General features: G+C 43.0%; 1 non-coding gene across 1 annotated transcript; it reads right to left on the bottom strand.

Moving 5' to 3' along the window:
* Positions 1-4,427: 4,427 nt before the first annotated feature.
* Positions 4,428-4,499, bottom strand: Trnat-cgu (transfer RNA threonine (anticodon CGU)). Its single transcript has one exon. It is a non-coding gene; the product is annotated as a tRNA-Thr (tRNA).
* Positions 4,500-14,602: the final 10,103 nt, after the last annotated feature.

The following is a 14,602-nucleotide window of genomic DNA, read 5'->3' as shown; positions in this document are numbered from 1 at the left end:
CGTTAAATATTTGACGTTAGGAAAGTAAAAACTTTATGACTTAAGAAGCAATGCTCTAATCATCCTGTTTCAGCACGTATTTTTTGTCCTTCCATGATTGTTTTTAAGGCTTATTCTTGTACTTATTGAATGCAACCCGTCCTTTCCTACAGCCTAAAGCTATTTTCCTGAGAGTATCTAACATCTGTCACCATTTTACACGTTAGAACACTGCTTCTACGACAACAACAAAGACAGTTTCTTGATTTTTCTTAAGTGTGGCTTTCATTATCATCGGAACAGCAGCGGTGCCCCTCTGATATCTTTACCCATTCTAAAGCCAAACTGATCACTATCTGCCGGCCGGAGTGGCCGTGCGGTTCTAGGCGCTTCAGTCTGGAACCGCGTGACCGCTACGGTCGCAGGTTCGAATCCTGCCTCGGGCATGGATGTGTGTGATGTCCTTAGGTTAGTTAGGTTTAAGTAGTTCTAAGTTCTAGGGGACTGATGACCACAGATGTTAAGTCCCACAGTGCTCAGAGCCATTTGAACCATTTGATCACTATCTAATAGGCCTCAACTTATTGTTCCATTCTTCTGGAAACTATTCTTGCCAGGGACCTGTTAAATTGCGATTTTGGGATGACTCTGCGCTAGTCCTCGTAACGGGTGGTTAAAATTACAGTAAAGCTACTCAAGGAGGTCCAGTGTGGGCCGTAATTATCGTATGGCAACGAAACTTGGTAGATAAGCTAATGCATTAATGCAGAACCGATTTACGCTACAGTAACTTTGTTGTGTCTAGGCAAGACAGCCTAGACACAATGCGAGGAAGCCGAAAGGCACGCGCTATGCTCACGTAGATGGGCGTGAGGTCTGAAACAGGATACGTAATGGATGCTATAAAGAAAAGTACGTAGCTTCAGGAATACTTAACTTTAATCCATCCTTTTGGTACATCTGGAGATTGTGGCGATACAAGTGAGACTCTTTAGATACATGCAATGTTACTAATGGCACCTTGCTAGGTCGTAGCCATTGACTTAGCTGAAGGCTATTCTAACTATATGCTCTGCAAATGAGTGAGGCTTGTCAGTGTGCATCGCTAGCTACGTCGTCCGTACAACTGGGGCGAGTGCTAGTCCGTATCTCGAGACCTGCCTTGTGGTGGCGCTCGGTCTGCGATCACACAGTGGCGACACGCGGGTCCGACATGTACTAATGGACGGCCGATTTAAAGCTACCACCAAGCAAGTGTGGTGTCTGGCGGTGACACCACATACTTAGTTCCAGTTTGTATATTATGCTTATTTTTTCATAGTTCCACACAACTTCTTCCTGTTTTCTCGATTGGTCTGTGTTCAGTTTTTCAAGGCCTATCCACTGTGCCAACTTATAACTATATCTGAGGGGGATGCGATGGGGAGGTTCCCTTGTAAGAATTTACTCAGTAGGACCATTCTTAAAAGTGTCCCAAACAACTCCTACAACAAGGACTGAAATCTGTCAGTTTGTCGGGTACCGAAATGTGAACAATCCCTTGCGGACGTGTCCAAAGCTGTTGTTGTTTACCACCCTAATTTGATTATTGTCTTCTGCAGACCCATTGTCGAGGAGCAACGAACCTTTGTTGCCCAAGTGGCGCAGTTTGTGTTGTCCACATTTCAGATGTTCAAATGGCTCTGAGCACTATGGGACTCAACTGCTGAGTTCATTAGTCCCCTAGAACTTAGAACTAGTTAAACCTAACTAACCTAAGGACATCACAAACATCCATGCCCGAGGCAGGATTCGAACCTGCGACCGTAGCGGTCTTGCAGTTCCAGACTGCAGCGCCTTTAACCGCACGGCCACTTCGGCCGGCTGTCCACATTTCAATTGTTTCGTAATTGCAGTACAAAGACGCGATATGTCTGACGAAGAAATTTTAAAATATTTGATGTCAGTGTCAGATGGTGAATCCGAAGGAGAAGATCCTTATGATGTCTGTGAAGCTGATGAATTACGAGACGATGAGGAATGTATCCTTTACCTACAGCAGGTATGTTTTATAGCCATTGTATTATTATTTATAATTTATCGCAACTAATATTTCAGGAAGCATTATAAATGTTTTCTATTTTGCTGTATTATAATGTGTAATTGTTTTTGTTGTAACTGAATCATTGTATTGTTTGCTGCATATTCAGGTACGTCAAACAACAGTGTACGCTTACCTCCAGGTAACAGCACTAGAGGCGTTCGTGGCAGAGTGAAAGGTAAAATCAGATGGTAGCAAATCCAATTGGATTAGTGACACAGCTAATGACAGAACAACATGGACTGTTACACGTACGAAAGCTGTTCCTGGAAGACGTCCACAAACAAGTTGAAGGTAGCACCGGGACCTACAGGCTATGCAGAGAAGTTTGTCAGGGAAGTTATTTATTCTAGTGCTTTGAGATTGCTAATTGATGACAGCATGCCTCAAAATATAAAGAAGTGTACAGAAAATAGAGGACGCCAAGAGCTACATGATGATGCTTGGACCATTAGCGTCGATGAAATAGAAGCTGCAATATCACTTACGTATTTGCGAGGCGTATATGCCGAAAAACATTTTCCGTTGAAGCTGTTATGGTCGAATATAGGGGGGACCAGCATTTCTTCGGAACACAAACAGCAGAAATTTCACATAAAGTTTGCGGTTTGTGCGATTTGACGAAAAGAGTACACGTTCACAAAGACTAAAAAAAATTCTTTTTGCACCTGCAACCCCTGTGTGAAATCCTGTCATTGCCAATTCCTTGCTATAACATGCTGTCAGGGAAAAAAGAACAAAAATGTGCTAATTTTGAGTTCAATGCGCGACACAAGAACTATCGATGAAAGACATCCTAAAAAGGTACCAGAGACAGTGGCCTACTGCAATGTGAAAATATCACTGTGGATGAGCAACTGCTTCCATGTAAGGCTAGATGACCTTTCGTCCAATACATGGGCAATAAACCAGACAAATTTGGAATAAAGTTTCTGCTTGCAATTGATACGAATACGAAGTATCTTGTGAATGGGATTCCTTACCTAGGCAAAGATGAGCAGCGTCCCACAGGTGTTTCCCTTGCAGAGGCATGTTGTAAAATGTCTTATACAGTCCTTTGTTTCCGCAGGAAGAAACATAACCTGCGACAATTTTTTTCACATCGTACGTCTTGTAGAAAATTTGAAGCGTAAGAGTACAAGCATTGAAGGCACAGTGAAGAAATCTAGAAGGGAAATTCCTCGATCAGAAAATCTGCTGTAGCACCTCTGTACACAACTATTCTTTATAAGTCAGGTGACATGGCTCTAACATGCTATCTGGGGAAAAAGAACAAAAATGTGCTTATTTTGAGTTCAATGCACGACAAAGTAACTACAGTGAAAGACATCCTGAAAAGCTACCAGAGTCAGTGGCCTACTACAATAACACCAAATATGGCGTTGATGTAGTCTATAAAATGGCTCGCCTTTACACTGTGAAGTATGGATTGCCGCAGATGGCCCATGCACGTTTCTTTTTTTTTTTTTTTTTTCAATGTCTTAGACTTAGCAGCTATAAATGCTTGGGTACTCTATAAGGAAGCAACAAGAGAAAAATTAAGCAGACGTCAGTTTACATGCAAATTGGCAGAAGAGTTAGCCTCAGCATATAAGGCCGCAATGGTACAAAATACTCTTCCTAATACAGTATCACAACATTGCAAAATTCGGAAGACTTGTCAAATTGGAGGATGTAGAGGCAAGAATTCGAAGCAAGCCTTTGTGTATAAACTGTGGCAAGTATGTTTTCGGATCATGTTTACGCAATGCTGAATACTCCTGTGTGGGGTGTCACGACGCAGCAGGGTGTTTTAAATGAGTAAAAGGAGGGTTATAAATGCTTTCTCTAGAATATATTGTGCTTTTCTGGTATTTGTGTTAAAACAAATAGTCTTCTTTTCTTCGGAAAATTATCCATTCCACATTTTGTAACATAATGTTTTGATTAATTTTTAGGTATAACATGGTTATTGTGGCATGTAATTCTACAGAAAAAAGTAAAACTGTATTCTGGTAAACTGTGCAACTTGTCTGAAATAAATTGTTGTAATGAAAATGTGTTTACTTTTTTAAAGACTGCAAATGAAGCTATACCTGTCAAAATGACGAGTTGGTCCTTCTAGGTAGATCGAAATCCCCGATCCTTCTAGTGTTAAACCCGAGATCCACCGGACATTCCGAATAAAACAAACAAGACGCGCTTACAATAAAGAATAGATTATTTATTCGCTTAGCAGTCCCTTCGAACACACGACACAAGTAACACGTGGGCATGTGACGCACTCAGACTGTCATTTGTCACGTATACGGACTGAATTCGCTGACACCGGCTTCATCCGGGGTACAGAAAAGCCAGTTCCGAACTACCCGTCGTCATTAAAATTTAGTGCCTCCTGTGAGGTTTGAACTCACGACCCCTGGTTTACGAGACCAGTGCTCTACCACTGAGCTAAAGAGGCTACGTGGTGCAGTCTGTTAACTTTAGTATGAGTCAAACACGATCTGGTTGCTACCGGTTTGCAGGTGCGCTATCATTGGCAATCGTAGCTATTAGCTAGTAAACATGAAAGCGAAATGAAAATCTGCCCAGGGGCATAGCACGGGCGTATACGCTCCCATCAGCGTTTCAAGCGAAGCAGCGTCACAGGCTGGAGATCTATAAGTCAATGACCTGAGCGACACAGCGCAGCACTAAATCATCCACCGGCAGCTACGTTTGATAATACTCCTCGCTCAGTGTCACTGTGTCATTTGCTCACACTATGATGCGTCTGCGTAAACCACTGACCGTGTTATTCCTGAAACATAATTTTTTCGTAAAAATCTAATGTATGCTTTTTTGAAAATTTTCAAAAAAAGCATACATTAGATTTTTACGATATATATATATACTGTCGTCTTTGAAATCCAAATCTCAGCCAGAACCAGTTTTTTCCGAATTGTCATGCTAGCTTTGACCACCTGTTAGGTGGAACAAAAACAGTGAAGTGTTCACTGAGTGGTGGTTTCTCCTATTGTTCATAACGTCACACCAAGTTGTGCCTCATAACACATTTACCCAGATCGTGAATGGGATACTAATTGTGCGCACTTCGCACTCCCCTTTCTCCCATGCCGTATTTTCACCTCACCGGCAACCTCGACTTTGACATTTCGCATACAAGTTCCGTCACCTTTCCCGTCTGCACTGCTACTCCAGTTTCCCCTTACATAAGTGAAACTAGGTTAACAACAACAAGCTTTTCTTTCTCGATCGCCATCCACGCTCATTTACTATAAAACTACAAAACGCCAGGGAGAGACGGAATAACAACTGAACTACTTCAGAAAGGAAGAAGTACAGTTGTAACGAACATTTGGAATGGAGAAAGAATGCCATCTGCATGGAAATAAGCGATCATAGCGCCAATTCATAAAGAGGCTGATAAACAAGACTGCAGAAATTATAGGGATATCTCCTACATTAGCACAAACTACGAAGTTTTCTCCAAGGTTCTGCAGAAAAGATTTTAAGACAGCCTACAATGACATAAACAGAGAAAAGTTGTGGAAACAATGCAGAATTTTGCAATGCTAAAGAAGATTACAAGTCTCGTAAAAGTTACACTGGAAGTGTCTGAAGGAATAATGAAAATCAATGGAGACTATTCCAAGATCTTCAACATAGAAACAGTAGTCAGACAAGGAAATGGAGTATAACCACTGTATTTCTTTGTAGTCCGTCAATAACTGAGCACAGATCAAGCATGAAAACAGGAGGAAGCTATACTGACTGTGGAAAAAAGAAGAAAAATAGAAACAGTGAGCGGCTCAAATTTGATGTCTGCTATATCGAGTAACTGACATTGTAATTCTGTCAGATACAGCAAAGGACTTGGAAGAGCAGTTGAACAGAATGGACAATGTCTTGAAAGGAGGATATATGATCAACATCAACAAAAGCAAAACAAGGATAATGGAATGTAGTCTAATTAAGTCGGGTAATGCTGAGGGAATTAGATTAGGAAATGAGACACTTAAAGTAGTAAAGGAGTTTTGCTATTTGGGGAGCAAAGCTACTGATGATGGTCGAAGGAGAGAGGATATGAAATGTAGACGGGCAATGGCAAGGAAAGCGTCTCTGAAGAAGGGAAATTTGTTAACATCGAGTATTGATTTAAGTGTCAGGAAGTCGTTTCTGAAAGTATTTGTATGGAGTGTAGCCATGTATGGAAGTGAAACATGGACAATAAAGAGTTTGGACAAGAAGAGAATAGAAGCTTTTGAAATGTGGTGCTGCAGAAGAATGCTGAAGATTAGATGGGTGGATCACATAACTAATGAGGAGGTATTGAATAGAATTGGAGAGAAGAGGAGTTTGTGGCACAACTTGACAAGAAGAAGGGACCGGTTGGTAGGACATGTTCTGAGGCATCAAGGGATCACCAATTTGGTACTGGAGGGCAGTTTGGAGGGTACAAATCGTAGAGGGAGACCAAGAGATGAATACACTAAGCAGATTCAGAAGGATGTAGGTTACAGTAGGTACTGGGAGATGAAGAAGCTTGCACAGGATAGAGTAGCATGGAGAGCTGCATCAAACCAGTCTCAGGACTGAAGACCACAACAACAACGACAACAACATATCGAGTAACGTTAACGACCGTCGTGTCGTGGTTGCGTGGACAAGGCGTTTGAATGTGACGGAGGAAATCAGGGTTAAAATCTCACCCACTCCCTTTTTTTTTTTGTTCTTTTTTTCCACAAAATTACGAACATTCTGTCCGGTCATTGACTTTATTCAAATTTGTATATGTGTCGTAAACTGATGTCAGTCTGCCACAGCCGCGTGTAACGAGGGGATCTCCTATTTGTTCTACACAGATACCGCATGTTATGCATCTAGCGTTCCTTTTTGGAAGCTTTGACTTTCCTTGTCGTAACATAGTTCACACACATGTATTTGTTGTTTTCATTTTTGTGAGAGATCTGTGCGGCATCTCGCCTGCTGTCACTATTCATCGCAGATTGTTAGTCACGCGGTAAGAGTATTTTAGCGTCGCAAGGAAATGTGATGAATAGTGAGAGGACACGAGATGCCGCACAGACCTCATACAGAAATGGAAACAACAAATAAACGAACGAAGGAACTCAACAGGCGAAACTTCCTAAACGGAACGCAAGAGGCATAACATATGGTATCCGTGTAGAACATATAAGAGGTACGTACTTCCGTAGGTCCATTCGTTACTCGTCGCTGTGCAAGACAGACTTTACGCCACGACACATGCACAGATTTCAATACAGTGAACAGACACGTCAATGAGCGGATGAAAGTTCGTAATTTTGTGAAGAATGAAAAAAAAATACAAGAAAAGGGGGAGAACCACAATGCCATGGGCATTAATATCGCTCGATATTAAGCTTGGACCGTTCACTGTTCTTATTTTGCTTGTTTTTCACAGTTCAGTACACCTTCTTCCTGCTTTCATGCTTGACCTGTGTTCACTTTTGATGGGCTATCCAATGAGCCAACATACCACTAAATCTGATGGGGAGTTCCCCTTTTTAGCCCAGTACCTGTTGGATTTTGAGCTCCAGAATTTTCCAAACAGACCCACTGGTTGATGATGCCCTCTGAACTGTTCTTTTCTTTAATTTTGTTCATTTAAGATTAACTGTATTATCTAGAATCTTGGTGGAGCTGAATTACTACATATAGTCAATAAAGTTCTGTGATTTTCCCTTTGTAACTCACTAACAAAAATTAGTTCATCTAACACGTTTTCCTTAATAATTCAAAAAGCAGACGAGGTATCTTCAGGGAAACCTCTACCGTATGTTTTTACTTTAAACTGAACCTAATTCTAGAAGTAGAACTCTATAAATTTAATATTATGCGCTTCTTAAAATTTCAGAAAAAGTGGTTTTTTTTTTTGCTGATCAACTGGCCGTACTAAGTTCCACAGTATTTAACCTTTTCAAGGTCTTACGTAACCTGATCAAGTTTTGAAACAATTTTAAAACATATAATTGAATGTCTGTGGTTCACATCATAGCTGAGCTGCACGTTTGGACTGCAAGTGGGAAAAAATCAATACTTTACTCGCTTTATTAGTGTCGGCTTGCTTCCCCGCTGTATGTTGATTCGAATCCGTGGAAAGGTTTCTGAGCGCTACGCCAACAAGGGGAGGAGAGGCAGCGACATAAAGATCCTGGTCGCCAGTCTTTGTACCAGTATGCTATATTTAATTCCAAATCTCTCCACGGCGTCTCTAGAAGTGAGGGCATCCACACTCTTGATGGTGATCCGTACGTCGCATGGAGGCATTAAACTTGGAGCCCCCTTTGTGGTATCTCCGCGGAGAAGGCTATGTATGTAACGGTATAACTTTTCGCCATCTTGCTTCGCTACAGCCGTAACAGCACAAACCCAACCTTACACTATATGAGCACCCAACGCAGTCATCCACGGGACACTCGATACACACATCCGACACTAACAGATCGGAGGAAGATAAAAACCACCTCTCTTAGGACCTTGCCTTGAACAGTGATGCACTATTCCTACATCTGCTCCTCTACGCTCATCTGCCTGAGTATGGGACTACTTTCACTTTAACTACACGACAAAAACTGTGATCAGTGAGTCTTAAGCATCAGGCATGACGTCTTAATTCGTTACCTCTTTACTTTATTCGCAACTCAATATGCACACAGTGTCCACATCTTCCGCTGAGTGTATTTGAAAAACTATTTCACTGTATGATACACAGTTTAGGAGAAAACTATATTTTGAGAAATGCGTAAGTGATTCTCAAATGCTTAATGTCAAATACTTAACACAGCAACTCGTTTGTGTGATAGTTAGCTGCTGGTGCTGTTTTACACACTGTCCGGTCACATTGTGACCACATGTCGAAAGCGTGAAAAACCTCCTTTTTCTCGTAGACCGTGCCAGATGTGCAGGAGGAGAACAGTGAGGTTGTGTAAGATAACAAGGGTATGTGTTGTGGATTGGCAATAGAGCCAACTCGGTGTGAGAGGAAGCCGAAAGGCATGCGTTTTAGCTCACGCAGGCTGGCGTGAGGTCTGGAACAGGTCAAGGAAATTAGACTAGCAAAAACGGACGTAGCTGTGGAATACTTAACTTTAATCCATAAATGGTGAACATCGCTCTTGACGGTACATGTTTTACAGCATCAGTAGTAACTGGTAATGGCGCCTTGCTAGGTCGTAGCAAATGACGTAGCTGAAGGCTATGCTAACTATCGTCTCGGCAAATGAGAGCGTATTTTGTCAGTGGACCATCGCTATCAAAGTCGGCTGTACAACTGGGGCGAGTGCTAGGATGTCTCTCTAGACTAGACCTGCCGTGTGGCGGCGCTCGGTCTGCAATCACTGATAGTGGCGACACGCGGGTCCGACGTATACTAACGGACCGCGGCCGATTTAAAGGCTACCACCTAGCAAGTGTGGTGTCTGGCGGTGACACCACAGTATGCAACCCTTCCGACACCAGTGCAGGCTCCATTTGCGCCTAAGTTTCTCTGTTGAGGATCCAAGACGCTAACAGCCAGATAGAGGTGGTCCTGCAAATTCTAAAACTTTGCATTGTTCTTGCCGAGGAAAAAGGAACTGCTTTTAGGGGTGTGATCAGACGTATCCGGACGCCCAAAAAAACATACGTTTTTCATATTAGCTGCATTTTTCTGCCACCTACTGCCAGTTACTCCATATCAGCGACCTCAGTAGTCATTAAACAACGTGAAACAGCAGAATGGTCCGCACCGCGCAACTCACGGACTTCGAACGAGGTCAGGTGGTCAGGTGGTTGGGTGTCACTTGGGTCACACGTCTGTACGCGATATTTCCACACTCCTAAACATCCGTATGTCCACTGCTTTCGATGTGATAGTGAAGTGGAAACATACTGCCCAATAACGTATAGGCCGATCTCGTCTGTTGGCTGACAGAGACCGCCGACACTTGAAGAGGTCGTGATGTGTAATAGGCAGACATCTATCCAGACCATCACACAGGAATTCCAAACTGCATCAGGATCCACTGCAGGTACTACGACAGTAAGGCGGCAGGTGAGAAAACTTGGATTTCATGGTCGAGCGGCTGCTCATAAGCCACACGTCACGTCGGTAAATGCCAAACGACGCCTCGCTTGGTGTAAGGAGCGTAAACACTGGACGATTGAATAGTGGAAAAACGATGTGTGGAGTGACGAATCGCGGTACACAGTGTGGCGATCCGATGGCAGGGTGTGGGTGTGGCGAATCTGTCAGCGTGTGTAGTGCCAACAGTAAAATTCGGAGGTGGTGCTGTAATGGTGTGGTCGTGTTTTTCATGGAGGGGACTGCTCACGTTGGCGTGGCACTGTCACAGCACACGCCTACATTGATGTTTAAGCACCCTCTTGCTTCCCACTGTTGAAGAGCAATTCGGGAATGGCTGTTTCATCTTTCAACACGTTCGAGCACCTGATCATAATGTACGGCCTATGGCGGAGTGATTTTCCCTGTAATGGACTGACCTGAATCCTTTAGAACACCTCTGGGATGTTTTGGAACGCCGACTTCGTGCCAGGCCTCACCGACCGACATGGATACCTCTCCTCAGTGCAGCACTCCGTTAATACTGGGCTGCCATTCCCCAAGAAACTTTCCAGCACCTGATTGGAAGACGAATAGAATATTCCAGAATCTGAAACACGAACAGCTGCTAGCGTGAGTTTCTTAGAAGTAGATACCTTAGGGGTTGCGAAGCAACTCGAATCGCTTCATACGTGTAAGTCTTCAGGTCCAGATTGTATACCGATTAGGTTCCTTTCAGATTAAGCTGATACAATAGCTCCCTACTTAGCAATAATATACAACCGCTCGGTCACCGGTAGATCTGCACCTACAGAATGGAAAATTGTGCAGGTCGCACCAGTGTTTAAGAAGGGTAGTAGGAGTAATCCATCGACCTACGGACCTATATCATTGACGTCGGTTTGCAGTAGGGTTTTGGAGCATATACTGTATTCAAACACCATGAATCACATCGAGCGGAACGATCTATTGATACGTAATCAGCATGGTTTCAGAAAATCAAGCTGCAGGCCTATGGGGTATCGTCTCAGTTGTGCGACTGGATTCGTGATTTCCTGTCAGGAAGGTCGCAGTTCGTAGTAATAGACGGCAAATCATCGAGTAAAACTGAAGTGATATCAGGTGTTCCCCAGGGAAGCGTCCTGCGACCTCTGCTGTTCCTGATCTATATAAATGACCTGGGTGACAATCTGAGCGATTCTCTTACGTTGTTCGCAGATGATGCTGTAATTTACCGTCTAGTAAGGCCATCCGAAGACCAGTATCAGTTGCAAAGCGATTTTGAAAAGATTGCTGTATGGTGTGGCAGGTGGCAGTTGACGCTAAATAACGAAAAGTGAGGTGATCCACATGAGTTCCAAAAGAAGTCGGTTGGAATTCGATTACTCGATAAATAGTACAATTCTCAAGGCTGTCAATTCAACTAAGTACCTGGGTGTTAAAATTACGAACAACTTCAGTTGGAAAGACCACATAGATAAAGTTGTGGGGAAGGCGAGCCAAAGGTTGCGTTTCACTGGCAGGACACTTAGAAGATACAACAAGTCCACTAAAGAGACAGTTTACACTACACTCGTTCGTCCTCTGTTAGAATATTGCTGCGCGGTGTGGGATCCTTACCAGGTGGGATTGACGGAGGACATCGAAAGCGTGCAAAAAAGGGCAGCTCGTTTTGTATTATCACGTAATAGGGGAGAGAGTGTGGCAGATATGATACGCGAGTTGGGATGGAAGTCATTAAAGCAAAGACGTTTTTCGTCGTGGCGAGATCTATTTACTAAATTTTAGTCACCAACTTTCTCTTCCGAATGCAAAAATATTTTGTTGAGCCCAACGTACATAGGCAGGAATGATAAAATAAGAGAAATCAGACCTCAAGCTGAAAGGTTTAGGTGTTCGTTTTTCCCGCGTGCTGTTCGGGGGTGGAATGGTAGGGAGATATGATTGTGGTTCGACGAACCCGCTGCCAAGCACTTAAATATGAATTGCAGAGTAATCATGTAGATGTAGATTGAACATATGCCTACTAGAGTGGAAGCTGTCGTCAGTGCTAAGGGTGGGCCAACACCATATTGAATTCCAGCATTACCGATGGAGGGCGCCACGAACTTGTAAGTCATTTTCAGCCAGGTGTCCGGATACTTTAGATCATATTGTATGTACTTGTGTTAATAATCTGAGACTTTCAAAATGACGAGATCATCCAGGGAGCGGCCTCCAGTCTGGACCCTGCCGTCGATTGTTGCAGAGTGTTTGCTTTCAGGTGCTTTGACGTTTGACGCAGCACAAGATGTGATTCGTTTGGAATGGCCACCTGTGGCCACTCCGAGGGCGGTACTCGCCGATGAACAGCGATCAGCATGGATGTACGAATAAGGCGCCTGCTGAGTTTGTAAGTAGGCTGTTTAGGTTTTTATATTGGTAACGCCACGTAGCGCTCTGTATGAAAATCACTGGCTGTGCTGTGTGCAGTCTGTGGCTGGTTTGCATTGATGAAATATTCGCTATTGTAGTGTAGAGAGGATATAAAATGTAGACTGGCAATGGCAAGGAAAGCGTTTCTGAAGAAGAAAAACTTGTTAACATCGAGTATAGATTTAAATGTCAGGAAGTCGTTTCTGAAAGTATTTGTATGGAGTGTAGCCATGTATGGAAGTGAAACGTGGACGATAAATAGTTTAGACAAGAAGAGAATAGATGCTTTCGAAATGTGGTGCTACAGAAGAATGTTGAAGATTAGATGGGTAGATCACATAACTAATGATGAGGTATTGAACAGAATTGGGGAGAAGAGGAGTTTGTGGCACAACTTAAATAGGAGAAGTGATCGGTTAGTGGGGCATATTCTGAGGCATCAAGGGATCACCAATTTAGTATTGGAGGGCAGCGTGGAGGATAAAAATCGTAGAGGGAGACCAAGAGATGAATACACTAAGCAGATTCAGAAGGATGTAGGCTGCAGTAGGTACTGGGAGATGAAGAAGCTTGCACAGGATAGAGTAGCATGTAGAGCTGCATCAAACCAGTCTCAGGACTGAAGACCACAAGAATAATAACACAAATGTGTTGGGCAGCTGGGTGTAAACAGCGCATAGCGTTGCGCAGTTGGTGAGCCGTCAGCAGTGGTGGATGTGGGGAGTGAGATGGCGGAGTTTTGAGAGCGGATGATCGGGAAGTGTGTCCGCCAGAAAGAGTAAATCCGTAAGACTGGATGTCATGAACTGACATATATTTGTTGTTTCCAAAAGGTACAGCCAAACTTTCAGGAAACATTCCTCACACACAAATAAAGAAAAGATGTTATGTGGACATATGTCCGAAAACGCTTAATTTCCATGTTAGAGCTTGTTTTAGTTTCGTCGTCCACCTACGCTCAATGGAGCACGTTATCATGATTTCATACGGGATACTCTACCTGTGCTGCTAGAACATGTGCCTTTACAAGTGCGACACAATATGTGGTTCATGCACGATGGAGCTCCTGCACATTTTCAGTCGAAGTGTTCGTACGCTTCTCAACAACAGATTCGGCGACCGATGGATTGGTAGTGGCGGACCAATTCCATGGCCTCCACGCTCTCCTGACCTCAACCCTCTTGACTTTCATTTATGGGGGCATTTGAAAGCTCTTGTCTACGCAACTCCGGTACCAAATGTAGGGACTCTTCGTGCTCGTATTGTGGACGGCTGTAATACAATACGCCATTCTCCAGGGCTGCATCAGCGCATCAGGGATTCCATGCGACCGAGGGTGGATGCATGTATCCTCGATAACGGAGGACTTTTGAACATTTCCTGTAACAAAGTGTTTGAAGTCACACTGGTACGTTCTGTTGCTGTGTGTTTCCATTCCGTGATTAATGTGATTTGAAGAGAAGTAATAAAATGAGCTCTAACATGGAAAGTAAGCGTTTCTGGACACATGTCCACATAATATATTTTTTTTCTTTGTGTGTGAGGAATTTTTCCTAAAAGTTTGGCCGTACCTTTGTGTAACACCCTGTATATTATGACTTTTGAACGCTATTAAGGTAAATACATTGTTTGTTCTCTATCAAAATCTTTCATTTGCTAAGTATGCCTATCAGTAGTTAGTGCCTTCAGTAGTTAGAATCTTTCATTTAGCTGGCAGTACTGGCGCTCGCTGTATTGCAGTAGTTCGAGTAACGAAGATTTTTGTGAGGTAAGTGATTTGTGAAAGGTATAGGTTATTGTTAGTCAGGGCCATTATTTTGTAGAATTACTGAAAGTCAGATTGCGTTGCGCTAAAAATATTGTGTGTCAGTTTAGTGTTGATCAGAATAAGTAAAGAGAAAAATCTCTGAGCACACTCAGTTCTTCTCAGCTGTTTGCAAAGCAAATAACGTAAGAGGTTTATCAGCACAGTAACTCATTAATTTTTCTAAGGGCACGTTTCAAGTTGTAGGGGCTGACACGGTCCCAGGAACAGATCTATTTTTGTACAAAAGGGCGTGATC

This window comes from Schistocerca serialis, chromosome 10 (genome assembly GCF_023864345.2).
Source record: "Schistocerca serialis cubense isolate TAMUIC-IGC-003099 chromosome 10, iqSchSeri2.2, whole genome shotgun sequence".
Classification (NCBI taxonomy): Eukaryota; Metazoa; Arthropoda; class Insecta; order Orthoptera; family Acrididae; genus Schistocerca; species Schistocerca serialis.
Note: the sequence above shows the minus strand (reverse complement) of the source record. Positions and strands in the feature narration are given on the sequence as shown.